Source organism: Ursus arctos, unplaced genomic scaffold, assembly GCF_023065955.2.
Source record: "Ursus arctos isolate Adak ecotype North America unplaced genomic scaffold, UrsArc2.0 scaffold_11, whole genome shotgun sequence".
Taxonomy (NCBI): Eukaryota; Metazoa; Chordata; class Mammalia; order Carnivora; family Ursidae; genus Ursus; species Ursus arctos.
The window spans coordinates 55,080,242-55,106,165 of NW_026622775.1; the positions used below are offsets into that span (position 1 = coordinate 55,080,242).

Genomic DNA, 25,924 nt, shown 5'->3' on the forward strand with positions numbered 1-25,924 from the left:
TGGCAACTGATAGTGTCAGGGAAGGAGATAAGCTGCCCCTGGAGAACTGAGCTGTAATGGGTTCCAGACCTCGACATGCCCGCTGTGCAAGCATTTATTTTGAAGACTCAAGGTTATGTTAAGTGTTTGGGATGTGTGGTGGTTTGCTTTGCAAGCAGCCAGATCAGATTTTCTTCACTGTATCAACTCCAGCCAGAGAATAGGTACAGATTGTTAAGGTGATCTCTGCCGCCCTGGCACACTTAGCTGTGTTAGGAAAAGGAGAGAGGAGGAGAGGTGTATTTTGGCAGGTGACAGTTTCTGTAGTAACGATGAATTCATCGACAAACCTGCCGACAACGTGATGTCTGCTCTTAAAAGTCTGAACCGAATTCTCTACTAGATTCTGGGACCTGAGAAGGGATTTTTGTACAAACCAAACTTAATATTTATATTTTTATCAATATTGAAGGAAAGTGAAAGGAAACTAAAATTCTGTGAAAATCAGGTTCGGCATTACACTCTTACATTCATGACCTCACTTAAACTTTCTTTTCTTTTCTTTTATTTCTTTTCTTATTTTTGAGCGAGAGCGTGCAGAGCTGGGGAGGTTGGGAGGGTTGAAGGGAAGGGGCAGAGGGAGAGGAGGAGAGAGAATCTCAAGCAGACTCCACGCCTAGTGTGGAGCCCGAGACAGGGCTTAGTCTCACAACCCTGAGATCGTGACCTGGGCTGAAATCAAGAGTCAGACGCTTAACCAACAGAGCCACCAGGTGCCCCTCACTTAAACTTTATAAGAAATCTCAGGAGTAAGTATTATCATTCCCGTTCTTGAGGAAGGGAACACTGAAGCAGGGAGAGGTTGAGTAACTGGCAGTAGTGAGGTTCAGAGCACATGTGGCTGACTGATCACACTACACATAGTAAGAGAAGCATACAGTATGAACCAAGCCCCCAGTTCCATTCCCTCTGCTTAACCCCACACTCCCCGCTAAAAAAGAGATCCTGGGGCATATTCATTCTCTTTTATTAGGTACATTTATGAGTGAATTTGCTAAAATTTGGTGTCATAAAACACAACAAATAAACTTCTGACCAGTTGTTCAGTGTATTTGTTTAATTTAAATTTTTTTTGAGATTTTATTTATTAGAGAATGAGAAAGAGAGAGAGAGGATGGGTGGGGGTGGGGGGAAGGGGAGAGGGAGAGAGAGAAGCGGACTCCCTGCTGAACAAGGAGCCTGATGCGGGGCTTGATCCCAAGACCTGGAGATCATGACCTGAGCTGAAGGCAGATGCCTAACCGACTGAGCCACCCAGACACCCCTATTTGTTTAATTTTAAAAAGCAATAAACCCCCTTAATCCTCCCTCATCCTTGAAGAATACTAAGAAATGAGGATGTGATGACAAGCAGAAAAAGTTGTGTCTGACCACAGAGCCAGGAAACTCAATTTGCCTAGTTCCTGACACGTTAGTGTTTGCTGGAACCTGAGTGAGGGGTAGCTTGTGGTGCAGTGCTCCAGGCTCCTGAGTGAGAGGCCTTCCTGCTTCACCGGTCTCCTGGAGGGAATGAACTCTCTCCCTTCTGTCCCCTCTCCCCACCAAGACTTCAAAAGAGTTCCCCCTGACCATAAAATGGTTTGTTTTTAATGTGGTGTGTCTGGGCCTACAGTATTAAACTTCCCTATAAAAGTCCTCTAAATGATGACAGTTCTTCACATTCCAAAGCTATTTGAAAAGCCTAGGAAATCCAGTCTGCCACTGGGGAAAGTCGATCTCTTTTGTCACTTACGTTGGTTTCTAATGGTATTAATTTCGAATTCTGTCATTTGTAATAGGCTGTCCTGGCTCTAGCTGAAAAGTAGCCAGGTGTTGTACCACACCAACTCTTTTAACTCCTGCTTAGAATGCATGTCCCCAGATGCGATCGCAGGACCTGGCCACCATGAATGGGCATGGCGCCTGTGTGCATGAGTGGGCATGGCCTGGGCACCGAGGGGCAGAGGAGCCCGCGGGGCACCGTGTGCCAGGCCAGCAGTGTGCACGCCACTTCCTACTGCGGGCAGTCTTATTCATTGCTTTGTCTCCGCCGTCCCACACTCCCTTCCCTCCCTCTCTCTGGTTCCAAGCCTGCCTGCCAGTCACACCAGCATTTGTTCTCTCCCTTGGAGACCGCTGACCTTCCTCCATCTCCAGAATGGGTCTTTCCTTCATACTCCCCTAAATTAGAATTAGCCTGCATACGGGGGCGCCTGGCTCATTTGGTAGAGTAGGTGACTCTTGATCTCAGGGTGTTGAGTTCAAGTCCCACGTTGGGCATGGAGCCTACTTTAAACAAAACAAAACAAAACAGAAGCGCCCTGCATATATAAAATGGAAGAATGCAGCAGGGTAAAACTGTTTGTTAACAGGACAATTGTGCAGTCTTGTGAATTGAATTGAAAGATCTCTGCGGACTTTTTTGTTTTCCTCCAGAACCTGTTTCTATTGAAAGACCTATACCTTAGCACTTTACTAAGTAATTTATCAAAAGCCATTGATGCTAGATATTGTTTAAAAAAAAAAAAAAGCCAGCTATGACTCCTTTATGCGCATTAGATAAGCACATAGGTGACACTAATGGAAACCTAAATGGTAGTCCTCTCTAGACATCTCGTGTCTCCTGGAAACGTGCCCCGGTCTCCTGGAAGATGGGGGCAACAAGTTGCTCTTCAGAGCAGAGAAGGGGAGCACGGTAAACGAGGTCTTGCAAAGCCGACAGCAGCTTTATGGCCAGAGTCTAGCTCCTGCTGACCTGGGAGTTGATTTGGAAATCACCTGCTCCCCTGAGTTAGATATACAAAAGCTCCCCGGCAAGGCTGGTAAAATGCAGGGCCAAAGATGTAAGCCGCTCCACCCCGCAAGCCCCCTGCCTGGTACTGACATCGGACGTACAGTGCTGCACGAATGTAAAGCTAAGCGCCTCGTGTAGTAAGCAAACACAGACTATACCCAGCGATATGAATTACCCTGCTTTAATACGGCTGACCCGTTGCAGGCCACACCGGCCCCGCTGGCTTCCTGTGGCTTCAATGAAAGCAAGCGCAGTGCCCGTTTTTGTCTGTTATTAGATGATCAGCGCTGAGCCTAGTGCCAGCATGTGGCAAGAGCTCGTGGGCAAGAAGGCAGAATGAAGAATAAAAGGGCCATCCCCCAAATTTAATAGTAAGTGCGGGAAGTTTGTAGTTGCTCTTTAAGCTTGAGGTTTGGGTTATTTTCCAGGGGGCCTTAAATTTTGCCGCAATAATTCGATGGACTGTGTGTTGTGGACTTTTAGGTGAATTCAGTGGCCGCTATCTCTTCTGAGTCCCCCTAGTGCTTTCCGAGTCTGGGTGTTCTGTACTGTGTGGAATATGTATGTTTGGTGCACTCATATCGGTCCTCAAAGTAAGACTTGGAACTGGAGTCACCTCTTCTTCTGCCTTAGTTGTTTTTGGTGATATTAACTGTTCACTCGCTGTTACATTCTGCAAAAAATGTCAAGTTTATTTTTTAGGATTAATAAAGTCCATTTTCATAATTCCAGTCTTTTGGGGAAAAAAAGAGAAAAGACCACAGTGTTTTGTGGAGGGAGGACCGTCACAGCCAGCTAACTAATGGTAGAAAGATGAGAGCTGACGTAATGGCGTCTGGGGAACGTAATGTGTGAGCGTCTCATGGAGCACTTTGCCTTTATGCGGCATCATTGCTAGCTTTCCCCGTGTATGGACAGAAATTTTTTAAATAGAGATTTTCGCCTTAAAAGTCTGGTATAGGTTATCTTACGGATGACCAGAACGAAGTCCCGAAAGGACCACACTGGGAGAAGGCCACACCAGATCCCAGGTGTTTTCTAGACCAGCTGTCATTTCTTTCTGTTAGCATGCTGCCTCCTGGTTCTCACTCTGCCGAAGCTGGGAGAGGCCCTGGGGGTCTGGGCAGATGGTACCATCAGAGACTAGATGAAAGATGTGCAGAGCATGCTCATGGGGCAGATGTGGAGAAAAATGTGTCCAGATTTCTGAGGGCTGGAGGCCGAAGCTCTGGGTCCAGTTTGGAGGCCTGAGGAAGGGGCCTTTCCCTGGGAAGTGATGTTGGAACATCTGAAGGATGAGTGGGGGACGGGATAGGCATCAAGGTGGGAGGAATGGCACCTGGAAGGGTAGGGCGGAAACTCCGAGAATGGGGGACAGTGAGAAGAGGCTACAGCCAGGCGACCAGGCCCGGTGAGCCCGGTTAGAGAATTTAGAATTCATCCCAAGAACATACGGAGCTACTGACTGGGGGCCCAGTAAGTGAGAGAGTCACAAGAGTAGATTAGATGCACAACTTGAAAAAAAATCTCCGGGCTGCATGACGAGAACACCGTGTGGGACATGTTGGGAGAGGGAAAGGCAGGAGCTGGTGGTGGGGTTAGACGTGGCAGCTGAGAATCAGGAAGGGATGACTCCTGGGCTTCTGACTTGTGAAACTGGCTCGCCGATGGTGCCCTTCACTCAGGAGGAAGGGAGGATTACCACGGCAACTGACAGAGCACACCTGCGTGCCAAGCACGGATCTCCTGTCATCTTTACGATAGCCTTATGACATAGGTCCTGTTACGATCCCACTACACGGATGAGAAAACTGAGGTACAGAGAGGTTGATTAAGTTGTCCCGGATCATACAGCTAGGAGGTACTGGAGAGAAAATAAATGTATATGAGAGACAGAGGAAGCATACAGATAAAGCAGACAGTGTCTGGCATTTTTCAGTGTTCACTAAATGTTAGATACCGCTGCCTCTTCCTGTTCATTGATTCACAGGTTCATTCACGGACTGTGTGCTAAGCTTTAGAAAACACACTGGGGGATGTAAGAGATGGGGGCCCTGCCCTTATAGAGATTGCAGCCTAGTGGAAGAAACAGACAATAAATAAACCAACAGTTGTCTTGCTCGGACAGCCTGGTAGGGTTGGTAGGATGATCCAGGACCCGTAGACTGAAAAGTTACAGTTCTAGCTCTTGCATAAATCTTGGAGGGACATACAGAGGAAAAAAATACACATTGTTGACTAAGCCAAAAAAATGTTTCCCAGATGTTCTCTGAGGTTCCACAGGCACCCCTGGCGAGTTAGGTCAGAAATAGGCCTTGTGCCAGTTGTATAGGTGGGGAGGCTGAAGCCGCAGGAAGAGACAGCCGCAGGGCAGTAGCAGAGTCTATAGGCGCCTGGGTTTCTGCATCCTGGCCGCTCCAGGTGGACCTCAAGAACAGCTGCCCTCGGGCACAAGGTGGAAGGAAATGGCCCAAGTCAGACCGCCCCCGAACAGGTCAGATCACAGCTCCCCATTCTCAACTATATATAGTAAAGAACTTACATAAGAGTGCTATTAAAATAAGACGACAGAGAGGAAAAGAGAATGCCAGCTGAATTTTTTCCACTAAAGCTCATATTTAACAGATGTGTTTTCTCTGTTTCTACAATGACAGTGTATGGGGGGGTGGGGACGGTTCCCTAGGTCAGGAGCGAAGCAACCCACTTACTTGTGGAACTGCAGTTGGGTCTGTCTGCGCTGAGCAGACTGGATCCATGATAAAGACAATTACACTGTCGTTTACCTTTTTACTTTATGTTACTCTCTTCCCTGCTCCCAGATTCCCTAATGTCTATGGAAAAGAGGCTGTGAGGAAGAATGAAAACATTGCTGAAATGACTTAAACTCAACTTTATAATATATTTGGAATATGGGGCATGTGGGTAGCTCAGTCCGTTGAGTGTCTGACTCTTGATTTCAGCTCAGGTCATGATCCCAGGGTCTTGGGATGAAGCCCTGCATCGGGCTCCACGCTCAGTGGGGGGTCTTCTTGAGATTCTCTCTCTCCCTCTACCCCTCTCCCTCTCGCCACACACGTTCTTTCTCTACCTCCCCCCAACTGACTCTGTCTCTAAAATAAATAAGTAAATATTTGGGGGGAAAAAGAATGCCTTAATAAAAATCACTAAATGTAATTAAAAAAAATTTTTAAGATTTATTTATTTATTAGAGAGTGTAGGGAGGAGGGGCAGAGGGAGAGGAAGAAAGAGAGTCTTAAGGAGATCGTACACTGAACTCAGAGCCCAACATGGGCCTCGACGGGGGCATCGGGCTCAATCTCACAACCCCTAGATCATGACCTGTGCCGAAACCAAGAGTCTGCCACTTAACCAACTGCACCACCCAGGCGCCCCTCGAGGCATTCTTATTCCATCTAATCTTGTACCCTCTAGTACCCACGGATGCACAGATTCTTGTTAAATTTATAAATTAGTCTATCTCTACATTATGTGATCTTAACATGAGATAACATTAGTGGGATGACTACAAGTTCCATTTGTCCCAGGACTGTCAGTTGACCTGTTGTCCGAGAGTCAAGGGTCCACATTTGGACACTGAATTATATGGTCATCCTGAACGGTAATTACTAACAGTTATTGAGGGTTTGCTCAAGCTTTGCTCGAAACACTTCATGTGTAATAAGTCATTTCATCTTCATAGGCTGGGAGGTAAGTGCTATCATAACCCCCATGGAAGGAAGAGAAAACAGGCTCAGAAAGGTTGAGTGATCGGGGACACTCAGCCACTAACTTGAATACCGGCAATTTAACTCCAGAGTCTACACTCCTGAGAAGTACACCACTACCTTTAATTCCTAAATCAGTAAGAAGTGTGTGGATAAAACTCCCAGAAGACAGCGGGGCCTGTTAGACTGGAAAATTCTTTGAGTTCCGAAATGGAATCGGTTTCCCAGTCTGCCAGTGCTGGGAAACAACAAGGACCATCCCCAGGCCAATTTAAATTTTACAGAGCACAAGAGATTCAGGCGTACTTGTTTTTCTTTCCTTTGAAAAAATAAAAGTTAAAAGAAAAAAGTCCTGTAATAGGACTAGATTTAGGGGTATAAACTTGCAAGTGTTAGAACCATCCTCCCTTCTGTTCCAGGCCAGCCTGCCTTCTCTCTACAGCCCTCCTCTGAAAGCCATTCCTCGCCTTCCACATTTCCATGAATGTGTGAGGAACTGGATTCTGTTAGTGAACCAAAGTGAAAATGAAAAATAAGTGAGCGGTTTGTGATTTACTGGCTGCCAAGAGGAGCACACTATAAAAGAAGGCTTCGCGTTCACTCTAGCAGATTACCCCACAATCTCTTGCATCTCAGGGTTGTTTGTATATAAATCGATCATTTTATATGATATTAGCTCTCTTAGCCCCATTGCAGCATTATGGATTTTAGATTTAGAACTTTTTTTTTCAACTCTCTCTTATTCCTCATAAAAATAGTCCTTAACATCAAGATGAAAGAAAGGTCAAGTATCAGGTAGAATCAGCAAACTGATGAACTATCCTATTTATGTACATGGAAAGGTAATTGATTAAGAAAGGGTTTGCTCTGATTGGTTTTTATTTTACACATCTTCATAAATCTTACCTTTCATCCCAAGAAGTCTAGATCCGTTGGCATGGTTTTTATTTTTGCAAACAAGTTTATTATGCAACATATCAAAATACAATTTCTTTTCCAGTTTTACTGAGCTATAATTGACATATAGCATTGTATTAGTTTAAGGTAGACAACATAATGAATTGATATATGTAGTATTGCAAAATGATCGCCACAATATGTTCAGTTAACATCCATCACCTCATATGGTTACGTTTTCTTGTGATGAAAACTTTTAAGATCGATTCTCTTAGCAACTTTCAAATATACGATACAATACTGTTAACTATAGTCACTGTGCTGGACATTATATCCCTAGAATTTGCTTCTAACTGAAAGTTTGCACCCTCCTTTACACATCCCCCACTCCTACCTTTAGTAACCACCAGTCCGCTCTCTGTTTCCATGAGTTCAGTTTTTTTTAGATTCCACATGTAAATTAAGTCATACAGTTTTTGTCTTTTCTATCAGGCTCATTTCACCTAGCATAATGCCCTCAGGGTCCATCCATGTTGTCACAAATAACACCATTTCCTTTTTTTGTGGCTGAATAATATACGTTGTATATAATGTATAGACACCACCTCTACTTGATCCATTCATCCACTGATGGACGCTCAGGTTGTTTCCATGTCTAGGCTATTGTAAGTAATGCTACAATGAACGTGAGGGTGTTTGTTTGAGAGAGCAATTTCCTTTCGTGTGGATAAATATCCAGAAGTGAAATTTCTGGATCATATGGTAACTATTATTTTTAATTTCTTGAGGAACCTCCATACTGTTTCCCGTTGCGCCATTGGGCTGCACCAATTTACATTCCTACCAACAGGGCGCCAGAGTTCCCTTTTCTCCACATCCTGGCCAACACTTGTCTCTTGTCTTTTTGATGATAGCCATCCTGACAGGTGTGAGGTGATAACTCTTTGTGGTTTTGATTTGCGTTTACCTCACGATTCGTCAGGTTGAGCATCTTTTCAGGTGTCTGTTGGCCATCTGTATGTCTTCTTTGGGAAAATGTCTATTTAGTTCCTCTGTCATTTTTTAATTGGATTATTTTCATATTTTGAAATTGATTTGCATGAGTTCTTTCTTTAGTGTGGATATTAATCCCTTATCAGATATATGATTTTGCAGATATTTTCTCCTATCACACAGGTTCCGTCCTTTCATCTCATTGACAGTTTCCTTTGCTACAGAAGCTTTTTAGTTTGCTAGAATCCCACTTGTTCATTTTTGCTGTTGTTTTTGGGTTATCATGTTAATATGGTAGTGTCTCAGAGCACGAAGGGTAATCCAAAGTTGTGTAACATCGTAAACATTACCCTGAGGGATGTTTCAGAAGAGGGAAAGGGACTTGCTTGGCTTCTTAACTTGGCATCATCCTGGTAAGATCAATACAAAGATACAAAAATCTTTGATTAGAACCAATATTGCAATTGTGATAAATCCAGAATCTAAGAATTTCTGACTTCTCTCTCTATTCACCGCAACATATGCGTATATCAGAAAATATATGGACAGCAAAAATTTGAGGAACATGAAATGTGCTTTCTTAAATGTACCTTCTTCGGGGAACATTAAATGTTCCTCTTTAATGCTTTCAATAATGGTGCTACTGTTTAGAGAATTAAAATACCGTTGTTAAAATGAGCCTCTGTGTCACCCACATTTCTGCTGACATGTAACAGCCCTCTGATTAGAGCAGCTCTCTATCTCGAGTTGCTCATTGAGAATTAAACACTGCTTGTTTAAAGCAAAATGTCAGGTTTGAAGAAGTTTTCCTAATAAGGAAGAATGATGTAATGTTCGTGGAGGGGGGCCAGGTTCCCTCCGTTTGTTGTATTTGTATTAGCTGAATTCCAGGGGAAAATGTGCTACGAAGCATGAGGGCTGCTAACTATATTTAGCCAAACTCAGTAAGTAATACCAGAAGGCTTTTTTTTTTTTTTTTTTTTTTTTAGGTTATATACTCATCAGCGTACTCTAAGCTGTTTTTCTAGGCATCTTGTTTTTATAGTTTTTGATCAAGCATAAATAATACTTTGACATTTTATCTTCTCCTTTGAGGATGAAGACAGTATCTATTGCAATCTCTCTTTAACTTGGCAGGTTTTCTGTGAGATGCTGTTTTTTGGGTTAAAAGATAGATACTTAATGATAATACCATGATCGAAAAGACTGTTAACTTTCCGGAATGCACTTTAACAAGGAGGCAGTAGCAGGTGACTACAGTCTTTTAGAAGTAACGTAATACCTGTTGGAGAGCCGTGTCCTGTCCACTGTCTGGCCATTTGCAATCTAGACTCCCTCCCATTTACTATACTTACTCTAAATATAATCATAGTCTGTGGATTTTTAAGACAGTAGGCTATTGTTTTTGTCCTTGGGGATCAAGACTTTAATTGAAACATTTTTATAAACTGGAGAAAAAATCTGCAGCCTTGTTTAAGCATAAAACCTTGGCTCTGTAACTTGGTCATTCCCCTCTTCTGTTGACGTGTTATATCATCTTTGCTTTCGCCCTATTACATGATCCAAGGCTTACGTTGTATTCCGTATGAGAAAAAATTCAAATTCATCTCCACCCCAAAGCCCACTGTCTCTGCCTTTCACCTCACAGCTTCTTGCCTGTGCTTGGTCGATATGCAAGCTCACTGCAGCCGGCCAGGCCGGCCGTGCCCCGTAACCACAGCCCTGGAGTGTGAACAGGAATAGGACAAGGCTCTCTGTGGGATTAGAGAGTCCTCTTACTGCCTGGAGGAGAACGCTCTGTCAGAGATGGTGGGGTGCTCTCATGCGTCACGATGAGTAGCACTGAGGGTGCCCCAAACAGGCCTACCTGTATGAATGTCTTAGAAGAGTGGAACAGTTTGAGAAATACAATCTTTGAAAAATGTCTGCTATCACTAGCTGAGAAATCAGTAAATGCGTTAGAAAACGAGTAAGAATTTGGAGAACAGCTTTTTGCCACTACCATGGACAAATCGATCGCCACTCTCCCATAATTGATCCCGTAGAGACCAAGGCCTTAGATTCTAAGGCTCTGCAGAATGATTCCTATTCCGAATCTTCTTGTGAGAAGCAGTGAAGGAACTTTCAGAACCAGGCCCGTGGAGACTGCTGTCTAGTAGCAATACAATTATGAACTGTAGATACAGGCCACATATGCAGTTTTAGTTTATTGGTAGTCATACTAAAAAGAAAGAAGACATAAGTGAAGTTAATTTTAACATATTTTATTTAACCCAGTATGTTAAAAATATTGTTTCAACATATAAGTAATATAAACATGATAATGAGATCATTTTTACACTCTCTTCCTAAACTAAATCTTCAAAATCTGGTCTGTTTTTTAAACATACAGACATCTCAGTTTGGACGAGCCACATTTCCAGTGTTCAGTAACCACATGTGGCTAGTGGCTACCCTATTTGGACAGCACAGGTCTAGCGGATACAAATTAGGATACACAAACCTTTACACTCTAAATCAATGTAGCAGATACAGTGTTAAATATTCTAGAGGGTCGGGACACCTGGGTGGCTCAGTTGGTTAAGCGTCTGCTTTTGGCTCAGGTCATGATCCCAGGGTCCTGGGATCGAGTTCCGCCTTGGGCTCCTGGCTCAGCCCGGAGCCTGCTTCTCCCTCTGCCTGTCGTTCCACCAGCTTGTGTGTGCGCGCGCTCTCTCTGTCCAACAAATAAATACAATCTTAAAAAAATATATTCTAAAGGGTCATCTCCATCTTTTCACAGCTGGAGATGAATTTACAAACCATTGGACAGGAATAAGAGCTAATCCCGGTAGTAGAAACGGAGTTCAGTCGGTGGAGAGGTATCTGTTGAGAACCTAGTGTGCGTGGGGGCCCACGTCAGATCCTGAACCACAGCCATGTACAACTGGACGGGAAGTCCCCTCCCTCAAGGCACTGACCTCCCAGGGCTGGGGCAGGGGTGGGCTGGAGGGCTGGGCATTTAGGTGGAAAGTATAAAAAGAGATATATGAATGCAGTAATTTTGTGGTAAATGCTGTGAAGAAATAAAACAGGATAATGAATTAGAGCGAGGTGGGAGTCCTCTTCTTGCTCCCTTGGGTATTATATGAGTCATTTAGGAAGTGAATTGGTCTGTGTAGTGTGAAAAATGTTTTTAGTTCAGCCTAGGCAAATACTTCCTCTAATTATCAAAGTGACTCAAGAGATTCTCATTTTTCTTTAAAAGAGAATCTCATTATTGAAAAAACACCAGTTCCCAAAGACATGGAAACAACTGAAGAAACTGGTTTCTATGTACTTCAAATAATATTTTCGGACCAGGCCCCAGATGACAACATCTCTCCCCCAGGCTATAACAGCTGACATAGCTAAAATATGAAGTATGGCTAAATTAATACAGGGAGACTGATAATTTAGGAAAGATTTTTGTGTTTGTTTAAACTGAGACAAATTAAATTTTTTTTTATCTGTTCCCTTTCCATATTTACTCAAGTAAACTTCAAAACTAATTACTTCCAAAGAATTTGGTCTCAACTATGTGTGCATGACCCGTGAATGTTGTCAAGAGTATGGGACTAACTAAATAATCTAATAAATGTGTTGAATGTGAAAGTTTTGTGTTTTTAAAAAAGTCTTGTTATAAAGAGCAACGTAACTGCCATATAGTATATAGCTGTGTGTTTTTTATGTACAGCCTAGCTTGGGAGGGAACACAGGAATGGTTATCAGTATTTAGTTGATGCTGGGCTGGAAATTGGATTGGGAGGAAGAAAGTATAGAATGAAGACATACTTTTCATGGTGTCCTTTTTGTATCTTTTGCTTTTTGAAGGGTATGAGTTTTTAATTTGAAGTCCAATTTAGCAGGGTTTTTTTTTTCTTTTATAGAACACACTTTTGGTGTTATACCTAAGAAATCTTTGCCTTACTTATGGTCACAGAGATTTTCTATGTTTTCTTCTTGAAATTTTATAGTTCAGGTTCACAGTCAACTTGAAGATTCCTATGAGTTACTTTTTATATAAGGTGTGAGTTGTGGGTCAAGGTTCTTTTTTTTTTTGCATATGGAAATCAAGTAGGATTTGTTTTTGCATTTTTATCATGTGTACTTTAAAGAATTTAATTTCAAAAGAGATAAAAAGGAATATTGTATAGAAAGGTCTGTAGTTACTGGTTATAATTACAAGTTCGATTTTAAAAAGAAAAAGTTTTGTTATGACTACTCTACTGATTTTCAGAAGCTACCGTTAATTATCCTTGTGCTTTAATTCTCTAAGCCAAAAAAGTTAAATTCAGTTGGTTAAAAAGATTATGCTGATGCCTTGTTTTTCCAACCAATTTCATAATCAAAACTTGATGGCAGTATTTTGTTATGGGTAAGAAACTAAAAATGTTACAGGCCATTTGTCAGGGTAAATTTAAACTGAGTATTAGATCAGCTGAATGAAAAGGGGCTATAAAGACAGACTTTCTATCAGGAGAAGGTAGGGATACTAAAACGTCAAACTGGAAAGGAACAGTTATGGATAAAATTGCAATTACCAGAATTCCTTAGGGAAAGCACGACGCACAGGAGCTCTTCCACAGTCCTCGGTAGGGAGTGACATCCTGCCACCAAATTGCCTTCCCAGGGGGAGTGGGTCTCTTTAATGCTTTTATTTTGTTGCACTGAGTCAATCTAAGGTCACCCCCACCTTCTCTGTCCTGTACCGGAGCTAGGGCTAGCCTCTCTAGGTAAGCACTGAAGCAATAATGACTAATGGTTGGAAAATACACTAATTAGCAGAGAAGGCCCTGTGTCTACAGGTCTTCAGACCACTGAAGTGCCTGAATGCTTTATATTTGAAGGGTGCTATCTGTTCTTCCTTTTCAAGTTTGGGACCATTTAAGGGATAAGCTAAGGAGTGAGAAAGAGAGATCCAAGCCTCAGATTTGTACTGGGGAAAACTAGAGGAGAAAAGAGATGGGTGGCTGAGCCAGGTGACATTGCTAATACTTCACCCTGCGGTGAAGCAGGTGTGCCTCCCCATTCACAGGTAGCTAGCATTCTGCAGTTCACGGGAGCAGCCCCCACCTCCCAAGAGGGAGGAGAAAGCACTCTTCCTGCAAGCAGCAGGCCCTAAGGAGAAGAGGAAGGGAAGGGCTGATCCAGGCCTGCCCACATGCACCTCCCTTACCAACCAATAGGGGAGGATACAGGCAAGGGTTTTCCTCTTTTGGAAGTCCCCCCATGTGGCAACAGGGTAATAATTTTTAAAAGATGATAGCATAATGCTCTTTAAAGGGGGGTGTGTGTGTGTGTGTGCGTGCGTGGGCGTGAGATATATCATAGATGACTAATGTCCTCTGGCTCATTTTGACATTTTTGTAAATTCTGTGGCTCTTTCATTTATTCATATATTTTAGAGACCAAGAAATGTCCACAGCCAGAAAAAATATCACTAGTAAATTCATAACTCTCATGTTTCTATATGTAGTACATTAATCCCGTCTTATTTAGAAGGCATGAACAACCAAAATTCACATTAATTTTGGTTCCCTGGTATGAACTCTTTGTGCTTCTGAGATTGTAGATAATGCTTTGATTCCTGGTGGCCACCATCAAGACAGATGGTCAGACTTGGAAGGTCAAGTTAGGAGTAAAAGTGTCATTATTCTATAATTTTTACATAGGACTATTGTCTGTAGACAATAATTTTATCGAATTTAAACTTGGAAATGAGCATTCTGCTGATACTGTGTCCAGTCAGACGTATGGGTACGTGCACACGCACACACGTGAATGTTGTAACTGCGTTAGGACATAAAACCGTTGGACAAACAGCTCCGCAGGATTCCTAAGCAAGGCTCCCTCCTTCCTCTTCTGGGAGGAAGGAGCCCTTGTTGGAACCTGACTGATTTACAACAGATCTTTCCTTTGTTCTTCGGACTATTTATCTGTATTCTTGTTAAAAATGACCTTTCGGTTTAATTGTTAGTGAAAGGCTTTTAGGGAAAGAAGTTCGTACCTTGGTGTCTTCACTTGAGAGGCTAAAAGCAAAAAAGCTGGTTACTAAATGCAGCTCTGTCAGCGGTCTCCTGTGGGGTACTTCGACACATGTCCTTCTTTTCTGTCCTACAAGATGATCCAGGTCCCTTCCGTCTATCATTCTGTGAATCTCCTGTTTACATCATCCTACGGATATTTATACTCAAGTAGCTTTTTCCATTATTTGTTTTGAATTTTAAAAAGAATAATCACATCCAGGTGTATACACGACTTCCCTAAATGAGGGGCCACCTAATATGTAACATTTTAAAATCTAATCATAAAACCCAGTGTCATATGCTGCAGACTTCATTATTTACATGTTTTGGAAAAGAAGTAAAGTAAAACAAGCTCAATACTGTAGGTGTATCTACTATAAAGTTTTCTTCTTTCAGAAGGCATTTCAAGATGTCGCAGGGTTTTTCTCTTACTGAGAGTCATAAACACCATATTCTAGAACATTCCATTCAGTAGAAGGGTAGGTGAATGCCTCTTGACTATATACGGTCATATAGAACCACGCTGAAACTTCATGGAGCTATGATACATTTCTGTCATTTTTTAAAAGAGTAATTACATTAAGTAATTGGGCTCTTTTATCTAAGAATTATTTTAGTGGTTTAGTCATTTCTCAGGGAGGGAACCTCATTTATTATGGTTCTTCCCAAGACACATTTGGATAGACTTCATTTACTGCTGCAAGGACTGGGTCTGCCTCCTGAGCGGGAAGGTCGGTCAGCACTGTCATGACTACAGCTCATCCTTTGGCTTTTAAGGAATGTCAAGGTCAGTTGGTCATAAGCTAAGAAAGGTCAGAGCCACTTAAAATTTAACAGTTCTTTTCCCTGGTCACAAGTCTCTTAGTGCACACTGCTAAGCTACGGCTCTAGAGCTTGCCAAAATGCATTTTTGAGTTTTTTCAAGAACCTTTTCCCTAAAGAGGTTGGAATTGGTGCCTGGTGATCAGGCAATGCCTGCAGGCACGCCGTGGAACCCTTGCCTTAGCTGTCTCGGTCGTGAGCATGTATGCTAGCAATGGTCGACCTTTAAGAGAAAATCGATTACTCTTTGAGTACTCAGGTCCAGCTGTGCACTCCTTTCACTTATTTACCCTTGCGAGACTGAAATATGTAGAAAATGTTATTGGCATCTTATCGTTTATTCAGAAATGTTGTTTAGTTCTTCAGCGATAGGCTACTGGAAATCTAAAATGTCATCCTTATAAGTCAGTGTTGTTCATCAATAGGTGGAAGATAACCATTTTTTTAAATTCCATTATATTTAGCGATGCAGTCTCTCAAAAGATGTGGTAACACAAAAATTAATATTCACATGTCCAATTTTCAGAGACCAGATTGTGGATTTTATAGTTGGGAGGAACTTTAAAACATATTTTAAGGGACTATTTAAAAATAGTCTGATTTTCTGTTTCACAGATAAGAAGCAACTCAGACCCGTCTTAGTCAAGGCCACACAGATAATTTGTGGCACGGTCACTCTGCCAGGGAATAGCCCAGTGGCAATTTCTCCAAGAAATAAAAGTTGGCAAAGCACAGCATATGAAGCATAAAGCATTCCCTACCTAAAACTGTACATGTGGAATGTCTCTAGGACATAGTCAGGCTGTCTCTCTGTGTGGCTGTTTTGGGCTCCGTTGAAGTGTTGGTATTCCCAGTAACAAAGGGGTGGGAGTGACAGAGTTAGAGCCAGTCTTGGGTGGAAACCACATTAGAAAGGTCCCCCGTGGCTGAAGGGGTCATAGTGCACATGCAAGTATTAGATAAGTCCTGCTGCCTTGACGAGAAATACCATAAGATAATAGTCACGAGCCACACCGCCTCGGCGTAAGCCCATCGGCACTGCTTTCCAGCTGTGTACCTGTGAGCAACTGTTTAACCTCGTGCCTCGGTTTCGTCATGTATAAAATGGAGATAACAAAAGAGGCCTTCTCTCCTTAGGTTTTTTATAAAGATGCAGTATAGTTGGTATAGATTAAGGACTCCTAACAGTGTTTGGTACATAGCAAGTGCTCAGTGCCAGGTGGCAATGAAGCTACTGGTGCCAGTAGTTGTAGTAGTCGTCGTCATGATTGATTAAAGATTTTATTTATTTATTAGAGAGAGCACGAGCGGGATGGAGGGGCTGAGGGAGAAGCAGACTCCCCGCTGAGCAGGGAGCCCAACATGGGGCTCGATCCCAGGACCCTGGGATCATGACCTGAGCTGAAGGCAGACGCTTAACCGACTGAGCCGCCCAGGTGCCCTGATTAAAGTCTGTGAACAAGGGCCTCCCCTGGGAATTTCAGATACATGGAATAGATGCTCTTCTTCTTCTGGAATAGTTGGTAAGAGAACTGTGTCCTTTTTTTACCATTTGAAATTCTTTAAAATAGAAGCTTCAGGAATTTTATGTTTTAAGCATTAATTATACTTTGTATGTCTTAAGAATTTTCTGCATTTTAAACATTATATTTTTATATGCACAAGGTTAAAAAATAGTCAAGCTGCTAGTATAGGAGACTATGACATGCAAAAATAAAAGACTTCCTCTACCTCGTTCTAGTCTCACTCTCCAGAGATCAGCACTTTCAGTCATTTGTTTTTAGACCATCTGATGGTTTCTTTCACAATTTTATGAACAAGATATATATTCATTATTTACTGATGCATCAACTTCAGTAGTGCTATTAATTTTTTTAAAGATTTTATTTATCTGAGAGAGAGTGGAGGGAGGGGCAGAGGGAGAAGGAGAGACTCTGGAGCAGACCGTCTGCTGAGCACGGAGCCGGACGCACAGCTCGATCTCACGACCCTGAGATCACGACCTAAGCCTAAATCAAGAGTCGGTTGCTTAAACAACTGAGCCACCCAGGTGCCCCGCTATTAATTTTTAATATTATTCTTACCAGCAAGATGCTCTTGTCAGGCCTTTGGCACTGACCAGCCGATAACTTTGTGTAGTTAATCTCTCTCTGTTTCTATGTCCTTATCTGTAAAATAAGGAACTTGGACTGGTTGGTCTCCAGGGTTACTTTTTTTTTACAGTGTGAGAGAACATTTGAACTAACTTAAGCAAAACAAAAACAAAAACAAAAAAAACATGGAGAGGAGCAGTTATTTTGTACCTGGAATTGACAGATAAAACTGATGTGAGGGCTATCTGAATCTAGGTGCTAAGATAGCATCCCAGTGTCACCTCTCTTGTCTTTTCTCTCCCAGTGTGGCTTCTTTTTATGTTTTGGCTTCCTTTTTGTAGGCTCTTCCATCGCAGCCAGCACCTCTGAGGGATTCTGTCCTTTTAGTTATCTAATCTTAGCTATCTGTCAAAGAGACACATTTCCATCTCATCTTCAGTATGAAAAATCCTGATTGGCCCGGCCTGACCTGGATCATTATTTCTCCTGGAATGATTTGGTGAAGCCAACAAGGATTGGCTAGTCCTGGGTGACATGCTCACCCTGTGACCAAGGGTTGGGGCATTATGACTGGCAGACCCATAAGGATTGGGGTAGAAGCTGGTCTGTGAAGGAGGGGATGAACTGATTTTACCAGATGAAGGGAAGAATGGTAGATCATAAAAGCAGATGTCCACTCCTCTTGAAGTTTCAAGAAATTGATTTTAAGAAGGAACTCACCCCGGGGCACCTGGGTGGCTCAGTCGGTTAAGCATCCAACTCTTGATTTTGGCTCAGGTCATGACCTCAGAGTGATGAGATCAAGCCCCACACTGGGCTCCGTGCTCAGTCTAGAGTCAGCTTGAGATTCTGTCACCCTCTCCCTCTGCCCCTCCCGCTCTTGCTCTCTCTCTCTCTCTCAAATAAACCTTAAAAAAAAAAAAGAAGGAACTCATCCAATTCTCCACCAGCTAGTGAGTCATTACTTGCTTTTATGAATGCTTACCGCCATGTCACCAACCAATGGCCTCATTCTCCTTCCAGAAAGCAAGCATGGCCTCCACCTACACATTCTCTAACTTAGTATCAGCCAGTAGCAACTCCCAGCAGTGCTTCCACAACACTTGAAAAACGAGTCCAGACATCAGCGTGAATTGCGGGCAGGCATCATCAGTGCCTCAGGTCCCAGCCCCAGCACGGTTGTCCTGTGCAGTTTTGTTCACACTGCGCTGTTAGGTCTTCGTGGCCTGCTATGCAGTGGACACACAGGGAGCCATTTCCTCTTTCTGTACAGGGACTGACTTTGTTATCTCAGGATACAATCTATGCTTTGGAAAAAAACATGGCAGCGATGGGCAGAATGGGCCCTTCTAAAGAAAAGAAATGCCTCGAGATGACTAAAGTTTTCACCAAGTTCTGAAAATATCCCTGAGACACTTTTCCTCAAGGTAAACATAAACTCGAGGCGCTTCTGACTGATAACCAAATAAAATGGAAAATGGGCACTGGTACAGGCTTCCGCGGCCTGGAACACGATGGAGTTCCGCACGGATGCCAAATTGGGAACTCGCCTACCAGCTTCACAAACACTCCCTTTTGGGGGATGGGAGTTTCATATTTTGGATACTAAAAAAACTAGAATACAAGTCTTGTCATCCTTATAAGAGCTCTGATTGTTTCACCTTTCCCATTTTCCGCCTAAAACGATGCCTGATGAGCTCCTCATGGGTACTGCCAAACATTGCAGTAATCGCCAGGAGAGCACAGAGAACCCACACCTGGTTCTAGAATATCTGGCTCGTGGGTGTGGGCGGAGGATGTCACCGCCAAGCCCTGGCAGTGCCGTACCAGCCATGAGGACTGGCGCGACTTGCAGGAGGGAGAAAGAACCGCTAGATAATACTGGGGAGGACTTCGAGGAAAGATAGATGTTGAAAGGGGCACGAAAGGCTAAAGACAGCCTCAGTGGATGGAGAGAAACTGGTGGGGGTGGGCCTTCCCAAAGAGGGCAGGACACGCAAGAAGGCTAAGAAGGAAAACCCAACGTGAATTTGGGGAGCAAGGAGACTTGGAATTTGAAAGGATGAAAATGTGGAGCTAGAGCAGGAATTAGAAGAAGTTAGGACTGCTTGGGGCCAAACTGTGGGAATCTTCGAATTATCCATGCGTTATTGGGTGGGGAAATTAGAGGAGGGGGTACCCTGTCTTAGGTGTGATGAGTTTATGTTCTGTCTATGAACTGGGCAACAGAACTGGAATTTAGGATTGGGGTCTGGGTCAGAGATAGATTAGGGAGTGATCAGAGAGTTCTGGTGTTGGGGGGACACCGTAGTGAGAGGGCCAGAGAAGAAGCCGTGAGGGGAAGGCACAGGATCAGAGGCAGGAGAACAAGACAGTGGTGGCCATGAGGATGATGGCAGTGAGAAGAGCGCTTCGAGAAGGAGCGGGTGGGTGCTTGCATTGTCAGTGCAGAGGGGGCGAGAGTGAGCACAGAGACAGGACTGACACCCCCAGATTACAGATCCAGAGCGTGACGTAACCAGATCTTTATGGTCAAGAAAATACCTCAATTTTTAGGAGGTTTACAATATCAGGCCAGTGGGCAAAAAGGTTTTGTGGTGGAAAGAGGGTAAAAGTCTGTTAATATTGAGTGGTTCCTGAGCCACTGAACTAACTAGTTCACGTTTCTATAAGGGAGAACATTCTAGCAGAACCGCATCCAACCCAATTCCCACGGGAGCTGTTCTGAGACACACAAAACCCTAAAGCTATTTTTCTTAACTTGTGGACAGGATTGATCTGTAGAATTTACCTGCATTAAGAAAAAAATGCAATTAATGTTAGCTGATGAGGTGATGATTGTTTACAGAATAAAAGTATCCTTCCTTTTATGAGATTTTATAAGAGTCATTTGTGGAATGATTTTAGTTTGCTTCTCTGAGGCCTTCAAAATCTATTTCTGTTCACCAGGAAATAACATACTCATTTTTCAAAAACAATTTCATGGCTGTGAAAACAGCATATGCCTAGGAATGACATATGTATACCACCGAACGCCATGCTCGGACTTGGTTAGTTGTTTATGAGTTCCTTTTACACTCAGTTTCTTTATAATGTTTGAATGTTACTGGGCTAAAGAGTAAGGATCATAAAATCTGAAAGTTTATTAGGACCTTACAGATACTACATTATAAATTCCCATTTTCAAGTTGAGAAACTGGGTCCCTGATAGGCTAAGCCAATTATCCAAAGTCAGAAACAGCTGGTAGCTGAACTGGAGTTGAACTATTTGAACATTTCTCCGGTCGACTCTTTGTTCTTACTTGTAAGTAGCGTGCGTGATAGTGACTTTATCCGCGTCAGTGTCTCTTAATGTCCACTATATTCGAGCAGTTTTTCTAAGAATCAGCAGCTAATCTCTTCCTGCTGTTTCCACTAGCCTGTGCAGCAACAGAAATGAAAATTATTTAAGGCATTTAACTGTGATGTGGAATTGATGCTTTTAGAACCTGACCTCACATTCCTCCCTTAAAAAAGGCTGAGGCTGAGACGCCAGCAGCCCACCTCATTCGGATTCATCAGGCAAACACCATTGGAGTCTGCGCCTTCTCGAATACAATGTAGGCGGGGTCCAGTCCTTTTGGCAGGACTACAGATGCTTTGGACCCCAACCTGCAGCCTTCACAAAGCCACACGACCATTTACGTGCCCCATAGAGAGTCGCGCCTCCACGGACCTCCTGAAGGAGAATCCCCCCGCATCTGGGAAGCCAGCTGCAGGATTCCCGTTCCGAGGAACAGCTCAAGTCAGTGTTGGCCCTTGTTGGGACCCCAGCCCAGCCACCCAGTCCCCATTGTCTGAGCTACGTGAGGGACACAGCCATCCTTTGATAGTTCAGAGACATTCCCAGGAGGATTATGAAGTGGTCAGCAGTTGCTCCCTCTTTCTCATGGTACATGGAATGACTTCAAATAGACCTCAACTTTATATATGAAGACATAAAGAGCTCCTGTTTTTCTGTAGCAGAGCCAAGGCCAGTTCTTATTCTAAGTGGAAAGGACGAGCTTTTCTAAAGAGACGCAAGTCGTGTGCTGATTTCACTCAGGTCACTTCTTCCCTGAACCCTCCTGTGTAATTAATTGGGTTCCATCCTGGCTCTACCTAGGGAGTCGGGATGATTTACAAAAGGCTCAGAATAAATTAAAGATCAAAGAACATGGTTTGTATAAAGAAACCTATGTCGTTTTGCAATAAATGCTAAACACACATTCCCAAGCAGTAGTCAATTTTCATCTGATTCGCACATTCTCTTGTTGACGGTACTTTGTAGAAGATCCAAACCTTTTATCCCTGCCCTCTCCCCCAACCTCAGGGAGAATGTATTTAAATTCTTAGCTATTTTTGCACTTACCACCTCCCCAAAACCCAGTACAGTACATTCTCATTTGGCTTACATTAACTCATTTTTATTGTGTAAATGATTGTTCTCAAGGTTGTGATTTATGTACCTTTTACCAAGGGGCCGGAATAAGTTAGTGCTAAACAAAGCAAGTTGTTAGATATTGACCCTCACCAAGTGGACCTAGTTTATGTGATATGAAGACATAAATTAAAGTATGAGTAATAGAAACAAGATCAAGACGGTTGAAGTACTAATATAATAAAGTAGATGGAACTTAATCAGCACTCCCTGAACTGCAGCCCTTGTAGGAGTTTTATATTCTATTTTATAAGTTCCCAGAGTTAATATATTGAGTTCTCTCATACATCTGATACTGAGCTAATCCCAGCCAATGTTGTGGGAACACCCAGTTTATTCCCTAATTCACTTATCTACCTCATTTGAAAATGCTTAAAATTCCCCAGTCCAGTGTGGGGCCCTCCTGTCGTAGGCCTGCCCTACTGAATGTACCTGATGGACTCAGAAATTCACATGGTTTCTGTCACTGCCAGTGTGTCTGCCAGTGTGGCGTTCGGTTGTGTGTTGTGAAGGTGCCGGGTTAGTGTTGTGAGGATGCTGGAGGTCACTGTCCTTGCCTTCACAGTGCTTATAAATAGCAGGACCAGCAGAGCTCTCGGTTCGGAGGGCGCAGTCCTGCACCTCTTATCATACAGTGGCTTCCGTATCACACAATAAAAAATGAAAGAAAATATATAAATCAACAGCGCATTTATTCTGAAAGCACAAATGTTTTTCAGCTTCAAGATCCCATGAGTTTCTCCAGACAATTATAAATACTCGATCTTTATTAATATGAGCAGGGGATAAATTACTTCTTGCAATCCAGACATTGCTCCAGAGAGAGACATACTGGGAATTTCCAATTTACATAAAAGTTGTTCTCCAGAAGTTTACTTTCACATCATTCATTTTGAGCTTGGGCTGCAGGTCCCCAGAGAAAAAGTGGTATGTATAATAATAAGCTAACATTTTAATAAACCTTTTTTTTTTTCTTGTTTATTGAGCATTTTGGAAAGAAGGCTCTTGAGCCAGCCAGCCCTTCACATCCAGGTTCTGCCCTTAGACAAATTACTTGACCTCACTAATCTATGGGGAATTTTTTTAATGGGGATGAAAATACCAGCCTCCCAGGATGGTTGAAAATGAGTCAGTCCAGTGCCAGGTGCATGACTCGTGCTGTCTCTCATCTCCTGCCCCTGCTGTGGTTTTATGAGTATAAGAAGGACCACCACTTCTGGTGGGAACAGATAAAGAGGAAATTTCCCTTGCAATAAGTAGAACATTATCTCCATTTTTTTTAGGGTGCATTTTATACAGTAACACGAACTGATGTGGTGGTTCTCTCCTGCCGTGGAATGTTTCTTGAGCTCACGCTGTGAACCAGGCATTGTGCTCATTGAATCCTCACGGTGACCCCACAGTTAGTAGCTGGTGGAGTTGGGTTCCCAGTCAGTGCCATTGAACTTGAGTCTAGCCTTTTTCTCCTGTACCACACTGTCACTTGGCTGGTTACATTTTTCCAAGGCTGCTTTAATTGAGTGGCAAGAGAGATTACTGAATTGGAAAGTAAATTGGGTTCTGCATGTCTCTCTATATGTCCCTGTCAAATCTAAATCTTTGCCCCATCCAGTCTAAATCTGTAAAACTGTTCTAGTTAAAATCTATGTCCAAACTATTGGGGTGCAGGGGGGGAGGTTCTTGATTTTCTGTAATGTAAGAGGGGAATCCACTGAGTTAGTATTTACATATTCCCTTTCTGAGCTGCCAAGATCTTCTCATCTTTGCACCATTTCACCCTAAGAAGAATCAAGTTTGCAGTCAGATATTCCGAAATATATTCTTAAATATGTAAAATTTTATAACATTGGCCCTCACGCTGTGGCATGAGTGGAGAAAGTTCATAGAGGGGAAAGATGACAGATTTTTTTTTTTTTAATCACATTGGAGGTGGGGGTTCTTCCATGTGGACATGTCTGGTGCAGTTAAAGAAGCCAGATACAGACACAGATCGAACCTGGCTCTGCAGGTGACTTGTTCTGTGACCTTGAGCGTGTTACTTGAAGTTTCCCCATCTGTAAATGGGCTGTGACAGGTGTGTAACAAAAAGTCCAGACATCTCGTTTCCTTAAGTATCGAAGCCTTTAGAATTGAAGGAGGGGTAAGAATAGAAAATTTCTTAGACTTTTTGAATTGTGGTAGAGGGAGGGAAAAAGGCTGGGGGAAGGGTGTGGTTGATGAAGTAGTTGTGCAAAATCAAAAATTTTAATATGCCACTCAAAGTGTTGTCCTTGCAACTAGGGCTGTCGAGATGTCTTAACTTTTCAGCCTTGACATAGTATTTCCAAGAGGTTCAATGCAGTTTCATTTTCAGAAAAAAAGAAGAAAATGGGGAAACCAGAAAAGTGATGAATTTTTATAACATTTAAGTAATTTCCAGGGGCTTTTCTGGTAGCTTTCATTCCCTTTGCCTTTTTATCTCCATGAAAATCAACTTTTATAAAAATAACATAACGAGGACGGAGAAAATGATTTAGAATTGTGCATTTCATCATCTCAGAATCCAGGAGTCAGATCCATTTAACTCAAGTGTTCTTTAAAATATTATGATTTGCCAGAAATCAAACCAGACACTTCATGATTCAAAATAACCGTTTTACTCTCCCTTCCCACCTCTCCAGTTCTCTGCATATTTTATTCTTCGCCCAGTGCAAAATGGGGGAGTAGAAACCCTAGCAAAGTTCTTCACTGCAGTATCTACTAGTTCATTTCTTGTGAAACGCTACATTAAGACTTTCTTGAACCATCACTTATTACAAAAGTAGCATCTCAGCAGCTTTAAGCCCACATGGGTGTTAACAAACTTGGTGGTGGTTCTTAATGGCCAGAAGAGTAGGCTTGACCCCGGGAGAGTTAGCATATAGTGGTGGTCTGGGCTTTCCTGCCCTGGCTTCTTTGAAGACTGGCTTCTCAGGAACCGGTTACTCCCTAATCCTGGGGCACAGGAGTCCTCACACCAGATATGGGGAATGATACGAGTCTGTAGCAGCCTTGCCAGAGCCACTAAACACAGCTATTTGCTGATGCCAGGCCAAGCTCAAAATACCTTAAGACACAGCTGAGGCCATGGTGAGCCCAGCTGGCCAGAGTAGGGGAGCAGTGTCTCTGAGAAGGGCCACACGGACCACTCCCAATCCAGGTACACAGGTCCCCTGAATGTTCATGATGAACATTCGAGGACTAGGCTGCATAGGTAGGAAATAAGGTGATAGACCAGGCAGGAAGATCAGAAAGGAGCATTTGGGGATTTAGGATGAGAGTGCTAGATGATGGGTTTAGAGCTGTTGGGTGGTTTTTATGACTTCTATTCCTGGGCCAGTTCTAAATACATGAATGCAGGAGCACATGTGCTGGACAGGGGACCCAAACCACACCGACATCTGGAACTTGAGCATCTGGTGAATCCTAGCAGTGGCATAGCTGCTTTTAAAACGCTCCAACTGAGCTCCATAGTACTGACCCCACAAAATTCTTTGTTGTTGAAATCTTTGATGCTCTGCACAGATTAAGCATATAGAGCCATCTATATACTTTATATACATAAAAGAACCATCTAATTTATACTTTTCAGTTCCCAAGAAAGCATTTCTTGTTCTTCTTGTGGGTTTATGTGTAATTACTGGATAATGACAGAAGGGGATGGAGACACAGGGTGTTCCTACGTTGAATGACACTTGCTAAGAGCTAACTTTTTATTCACTCTGATCAGCTTCAATTCCTTTCATTGCTTTCAGTTTTAAAAGCTTGATTTTGAAATTAAATACTTATGGATAAGGAAGTTTTGGAGGGTTTTTTTGTTTAAGCTTTAAAAGGCTTAAAGTTAGGAGTATGGCTTTGGTTTTGCATGGCTGTTCTGGCTGCTCGCTATAGTGCCACCTTCTGTTGAAGTTTCTTTTGACAGCCATTGGTCACTGAAGACAGGAAAACATCTTGGATGTAAAATTCAGCTAACCAGGAAAGCTTGCTTGAGTGAAATAGGGTTAGGTTTTAGCTAATTGCTAGCTGCTCACTAGCTTTTGTAAAAAATAAAATTCAAA

The 25,924-nt window shown here is 42.7% G+C and overlaps 1 protein-coding gene and 1 long non-coding RNA gene across 12 annotated transcripts in view; one reads left to right on the forward strand and one right to left on the reverse strand.

Annotated features, from left to right (window-relative positions):
• PALLD (palladin, cytoskeletal associated protein) overlaps window positions 1–25,924 on the forward strand; it is a 395,572-nt gene that overhangs the window by 326,961 nt on the left and 42,687 nt on the right. The window lies entirely within an intron of this gene.
• LOC125281013 (uncharacterized) lies at window positions 6,713–25,449 on the reverse strand. Its single transcript, XR_008958664.1, has 2 exons — window positions 10,430–25,449; window positions 6,713–8,837 (listed from the first exon to the last, which is right to left on the reverse strand). It is a non-coding gene; the product is annotated as an uncharacterized LOC125281013 (long non-coding RNA).